The following is a 6,707-nucleotide window of genomic DNA, read 5'->3' as shown; positions in this document are numbered from 1 at the left end:
AAGATTAGTTTGACAATTCTAGAGAGAAAAACGAGTTCTTTTCTGCATAAATGGTGATACTGTAGAATTAGAAATTTTATGACAAAGCTGAAACTCCCAATACTTTGGCCACCTGATGTGAAGAACGGACTCACTAGAAAAGACCCTGATGCTGGGAAAGATTGAAGACAGGAGGAGAAGGGGACGACAGAGGATGAGACGGTTGGATGGCATCACCTATGTGATGGACATGAGTTTGAGCAGGCTCCGGGAGTTGGTGATGGACAGGGAAGCCTGGCGTGCTGCAGTCCATGGGGTGTCAAAGAGTCGGATATGACTGAGCAACTGAACTGAACTGAATGATGCATCATCTGTCTCTCATTTTCAGACATGACCAAGCTGAGAATCGGGGCAAAAGGAAGGTCCCCAGGGAATCCCTTAACTCCGTAGTTTTATTTGATCCTCTCGAAATCAGCATCATGGCTATGCTCAAACAGAATCACTTTCTCTCACTGCTTTTTGCCAGGAGGGTCTATTTTTCTTTCACCTTTCTAAGCTACCACTGCATAACCAATGGGTTCTTAGTAAGCTAAAGGGTACTTTGAAGACTTGGTTTTCTCACAGTACAAAACTTTGTCATTATAAATAACTCCAAAAAAAGATTTCTCAAAGTGAGGATAGATGCTCTGTGTTTCCCTGGGAGGTGATATTCTGGCAGGATATTCTCAGACAGTCTGCCCATACCAGCCTTGCTGAACACCAGGTCTCCCAGCCTGGTCACTCAGGATAACCCTCATGTCCCAACACATGTCTCCTAGAGGGCAACATTTGTCCGTGGTCCACTTAATGATAATAGTAACAATAATGAATAAATCTGCATAGTAACATGGAGTTTAAAAATCCTACAAATATCTACCAGTGAGTAAAAGATCATGCTTCTTAACAATCTTCTGTCTAGGAATCTCTTGCCCTTTGTTTTTGTCTTTATTTTCTCTACACACCATCCTGGCTGAATCTCTAGATTTTGGTGGTAATAACTGCACTCAACCCTTCTGAAGGTTGGGGATAGATAATAAACTTTTTGATGTTCGGTGTGTTATCAAGTCATGCCACTGCCAATACTAGTTTCCAAAGATTTAGAAATAAAAATATTTGCCATGGATTGGCTGATTTGGATCAAATGTTACAACAGCAACTATTATGCCTCTGGGTGCACTTTGCAAGTCATTCAACAATCTGCTCTGAGAACACCTCTGCGTGTGCCTTTATATACGTTCCATATTGTTGCATGAACACTGAATTTACAGAATGATCACACTGGGATGGCCTTAGGTTCTTACCGAGAAGGCAAAGAAGTCAAGATAAGCTTCCAGAGGCTTTGGAAGGAGAAAAGACAGAGTAGAAAAACAAACTGCATAACCCAAGGTTGAGGTCTCTGCCATTGCTTTCATCTTTCTTTTATCTCCCCTAGGATTCATTCTAACCATTACATCCTTATCTTCCAGTTCTCATTTAATTCTCCTGAAAGACTCAAGTGAAATGTGTGACGCTATTTCCAAGTTCACACTTTGTAGGAGAAAGTACTTGGGGATACTTTTCTGGGTAAGAATCTTGTCTTACAGTTTCCCTCTTTAACTGGCCTGTGTGGTTTGAGGTCTGTTTTTTGCCTTCTCTGTTTCTCAGCAGCTCATCCCATAAAGCTGACTTTAAAAATTTGTATAGAAGTTTAGTTTCTGATCAAGATAGTATAGCAAGGCAGGGATTTATCCTCCTGTTTTGAACAATTCAAAAAATGGGCAGAATATGCGAAAAATGTCTCTTTAGGCATTGAACACAGAGCAACAAAGAACAATGATGCCCAAGGAACAAAATCAAATGAAATGAGCTCCATAGTTGCCCAAATTACTGCCTGGAGAAAGTCTGGGCTGCAGTTCAGCAAGAGCGAACCCGGGCTAGAGGTTAGTGGTCTTAGCTGTGGAGATGGAGTTGGGTGTTTGAAGGAGCCAATGACTCCAAGCTGGAGTTAATTCAGTTCAGTTCAGTTCAGTTGCTCAGTCGTGTCCGACTCTTTGCGAACCCATGAACCGCAGCACGCCAGGCCTCCCTGTCGGTAGGGTACAAAAGCAGAGAGAGATAATCAGAGAGAGAAATGCAAGATCGTGAGAGAGTCCCCTTTGAGGATTCGGTTAAGTACTGATCAAATCATCTAAGGAAGAAACCTACCTGAGCCCAGGGAAAGAAGCACTAACATGATTCAAGGAAACAATGTCTGGAGCTCATAGAGGGCTACAAATAGTGTTGATTCCCATCAGTCAAAATGGAAAACCTCATAATTCATGGGGCACTGGATATATCACTAGTGAAGGTCTTGTCTGAGTAGTGAAACATAACTATACTTTGACTAAGTGTTGCTTGGGTCCCACTAAAAAAGCTTAAAAGCAAGACCTAAATAAACAAAGTGTTTCCAGTTAAAGTAATTGTGTCCTAGAACAAAGCTCATGAATATTTTTAGGAAACTAAAGAAAAATTAACAATGTCTGGCATCCAATCTAATGTTACCAGGCATCTTTAGAGGCAGGAAAATACAACCCATAAAGAGGGAAAAAAAAAATAAGTCCACCGAAACTAACTCAGAAATGATGGAGATGATGGAATTAGTAGTCAAGGACATTAATAGAGCTACTAAAACACTATTCCACATGGTCAACAGCTAGAGGAACGTTTGAAGATACTGAGAGAGATAAAGTATATATAAAAATAAAAATTCTAGAGATGAAAACTTAAAGGATTGAAGCTAAGAATATACTAGATAAAATTGATTACATTTAACATTGCAGAAGAAAAGGGTAATTAAAGAGAGAAATATGAACTTTCTAAAATGAAAAAGGGATGAAAGGATTTACAAAAAAGAGCATCAGTGAACTGAAGGACAACCTGAACTAGCCAAAGATAAGTATAATTGGAGTCTGAAGGAGAAAATGTGGAAGGGGACAGAAAAAATTTGAAGTAATAATGGCTAAGAGTTTATAAATTTGATGAAAACTATAACCCACAGATCTGAGAAGCTCAATAAACTCAAGCACAAGAAACACAAAGAAAACTACAGCATGGCAAATGACAGTCAAATGTCTCAACACCAGTGATATAAAAGTGTGGTTAGAGGGGGAAATATATACACACCGAGGAACAACGCCAAGGATGATAGCAGATTTCTTCTTTCAAATCTTATTTGACTTTTTGTCTTTAAGGTAGAAATCAATGGAGCAACCTTTACAGTACAGAAAGAAAAACAGTCAGTCTAGAATTCTTTATTCCACTAAAATATCTTGTAAAGGCAAAATAAAAGATTTTCATACATCCAAAAGCTGAAATAATTCATTGCCAATAGATAATACCTGTAAGAAATGTACAGATAAGTCTTTCAAGCAGAAGTAAAATTATACCACATAAAAGCATAAGCATAAAATAATAAAATGCGCTGAATATGTTTACGGGAAATGAAGGGGATACAGGAATAAATTAAACTACACCATGAGAAGCAATCAGTCAAACACAGAACATTTTTCAGATCTCTTCAATTAATTTCTTTAAGAAACAAAACAAATGAAAAAATAATGGCTAGAATGTGAACTGATGATTTGAAAAGTTAGTGATAACCTCTATTCACCCCAGAATGGCTAAAAGTTTTAAAAACTGAAAATGCAAAATTGTGACAAGAATGTGATTCAACCAAAACTCTCATGCACTGCTGATGAGAATGTAAAAGGTACAAATCCTTTGGAAAACGCCTTAATAATTTTATATAATGTACATTTTACCATATTATGAACCAGAAATTTCAATGCCAGGTATTTATTTTAGAAAAATGAAAACTTATATCCTTAAAAGGACTTACAAGAGAATGTTTATAGCACTTTTATTCATATTAATCTCAAACTAGAAACAACCTAATCAATAGGTAAATGGATAAGCAAACCATGATATTCCATGCAGTGCAATAATAAAAAAAAAATTAGCAATAAAAAGCAATATATAACTAATAGAAGCAAAAATATGGGTGAATCACAAAAATATTAAGCTGAGCCAAAAAAAAAAAGCCAGACACAAAAGGGGTATATAGTCTATAATAACATTCATATGAAATGCTAGTACTCTTGCCTGGAAAATCCCATGGATGGAGGAGCCTAGAAGGCTGCAGTCCATGGGGTCGCTGAGGGTCGGACATGACTGAGCGACCTCACTTTCACTTTTCACTTGCATGCATTGGAGAAGGAAATAGCAACCCACTCCAGTGCTCTTGCCTGGAGAATCCCAGGGATGGGGCATCCTGGTGGGCTGCTGTCTATGGGGTCGCACAGAGTCGGACACGACTGAAGTGACTCAGCAGCAGCACAGTTAAAGCCGATTACAAACGGTGACTGCCTCGGGGGTGAAGAAGTGAAGTGAAGTCGCTCAGTCATGTCTGACTCTTTGCAACCCCATGGACAGTAGCCTACCAGGCTCTGCCATCCATTGGATTTTCCAGGCCAGAATACTGGAATGGGCTGCCATTTCCTTCTCCAGGGGATCTTCCCAACCCAGGGATCAAACCTGTGTCTCCTGCATTACAGACAGACACTTTACCGTCTGAGAAACCTCGGGGGTAGGGGGTAGGAATTGACTGGGAGGGGACTTAAGAAAACTCTTTGAAGTGATGGAAATGTTCTGTATCTTGATCAGGGTATGAGTCACACAAATGAATGCATTTGTCAAAAATTAAACTGTACCCTCAAGATTTGTGCTTTTCATTGTACATAAATTATGCCTCAATTTAAAAGAATGGAGATGAGTGAAATACATTATCATCAAATATGTGGACCCTATTTAGACCCTAATATAAACCAAAATATGGCTGTACAACATTTTTAGACAGAGAAATATAAAAATGGACTGATAGATGATATAAAAAATTATTGATAATTTTGTCTGGGTAACAAACCTATCCTGGTTATATAAGAAAATATCTTTATTTTTATTCCTACCTGGAAAATATTTGGGCAACCTTGCTCAAACATGATGTTAGGATTTGCTTTAAAATGCTAGCAATCAAAAGCTCAAAGAAGAGGGAAAGAAGGGCTAGATGAAGTATAGCAAAATGTTAATATTTGTTGTATCTAGGTAATAGATAAGTAGGAATCCATTAAACTCTCTTTTACATACATGTACATATACAAGAAAATATAATAAATGCAAAATGTGTGCCCCATAAAAACTTCATAAGAATGTATTCAAAAGTGATTTATATCAAATAGAAACTAAAATTTTCTTCACCAGAGATTTTCATGAATTGATATTTGAGTCTCGGCTGGTGCCTCCACAAACAGAGATTTTCTTTGGCCCTGGTGTTGCTGGCATGAAGGCTCACTTCAGCCTCTAGGGTCCTCATCTGGAGCTCAGGAGGAGAGACCCCCTCCCAGCTCTGGTCTTGTTAATAACATGAGTCACCTTCCCACATATGCTGTATTTTAGATAGCGGGTATAACTCAAGCTGATGTGAACTGACCTCAAGGGTAATTTCCATAATACATTAGCTACCTTTACACTGTTTGATTACTCACTCTTAGAGCTAAAACATGAAGGGTGAGCATTTCATATATATAAGTATATATAAACACACACACATATATATACACATATTTATATATTTCACATACCCATGCACACCAGTGTTCTAGTATGTTTTGCACATGATAAAATATTGTAAAATTGAAATAAAAATATGAGATAAAGGTGAAAAAATATTACTTTGAAATTTCTTTCTAATCTTGATAGCTTCCTGATATCATTCATCTTGAAAAGATAGCACGAATCTAGGAAAAAAACAATCAATTAGGGCAAGGGTCTTCCTGAATGATAGTATATATGATTTATCTCAGAGTCAGGAAGTTACCTGAACACTTGCATTTGAGGAAAGCAGGGGCTCTGTGGAGCCACCAGCGGTCAAAAGGAGAGCAGGCTGCCCTCTGACACTGAGTATGATGAGACTCTTTCATCTGTACAGACTCCTTCCGTCTCACTGCCCCAGCTTGATGTGCATTCATACTCTTTGTCTTCAGGTGCCCCAGTCTGCAATGGAATGGATGGCACAGTGCGCTCCAGTTCTCTCAAGGTTCCGTCTGTTCCTTGGCACCTCTGTCGCCTGGTCTTTGCCTGGAATCCTAGCTTGTCTCTGTTTCCTCCTTGAATCTTGCTGCCTTGTACTGTCAGATACAACTTTCCAAGATTCCATGTTACCCATAGGAAAAATCTCACATGTTTCTACCTGGCAGGCTACCCTCAAGACTCAACTTTATTTCTCATTGCTTCCTTCTACAATCATTACCTTTCCTGGTCCCTTCACTGTTTCCAAATAATCAAGTCGCATCCCTGAATTCTAGTTTTGTTTAGGCTTTTTCCTCTCTCTGAATTGTTCTCTCCTCCCTACCTTCCTTAAGAATCCTGTTTTAAGTACCAGTTTAGGTTTCACCTCTCCACAAAACATTGTTGGGCCATTCTGGTCCCTTTAAAATTCTTTCCTTTTCTAAAAGCCAAACAAAGACCAAAAAAACAAAAAACTCTCATATAGTAGTTACTGATGATCTGTCTCATGTTGTTATTAGATCACAATTTATACTTCTTTTATTTTTGGTCTAATATAGAAACAATGTAGATGCTGAATCAACAAGTGAATGAATGAATGACTTTTTGAT

General features: G+C 38.3%; 1 long non-coding RNA gene across 1 annotated transcript in view; it reads right to left on the bottom strand.

The window, feature by feature from the left end:
* Positions 1–1,361: 1,361 nt before the first annotated feature.
* Positions 1,362–6,707, bottom strand: part of LOC113899209 — a 30,799-nt gene continuing 25,453 nt past the window's right edge. The window contains exons 3-5 of the long non-coding RNA XR_003512869.1: positions 5,764–5,828; positions 3,160–3,247; positions 1,362–2,083 (exon numbers count right to left, since the gene is read on the bottom strand). This is a non-coding gene — a long non-coding RNA (uncharacterized LOC113899209). The remainder of the gene's footprint in view (positions 2,084–3,159; positions 3,248–5,763; positions 5,829–6,707) is intronic.

Source organism: Bos indicus x Bos taurus, chromosome 10 (assembly GCF_003369695.1).
Source record: "Bos indicus x Bos taurus breed Angus x Brahman F1 hybrid chromosome 10, Bos_hybrid_MaternalHap_v2.0, whole genome shotgun sequence".
NCBI lineage: Eukaryota > Metazoa > Chordata > Mammalia > Artiodactyla > Bovidae > Bos > Bos indicus x Bos taurus.
Note: the sequence above shows the minus strand (reverse complement) of the source record. Positions and strands in the feature narration are given on the sequence as shown.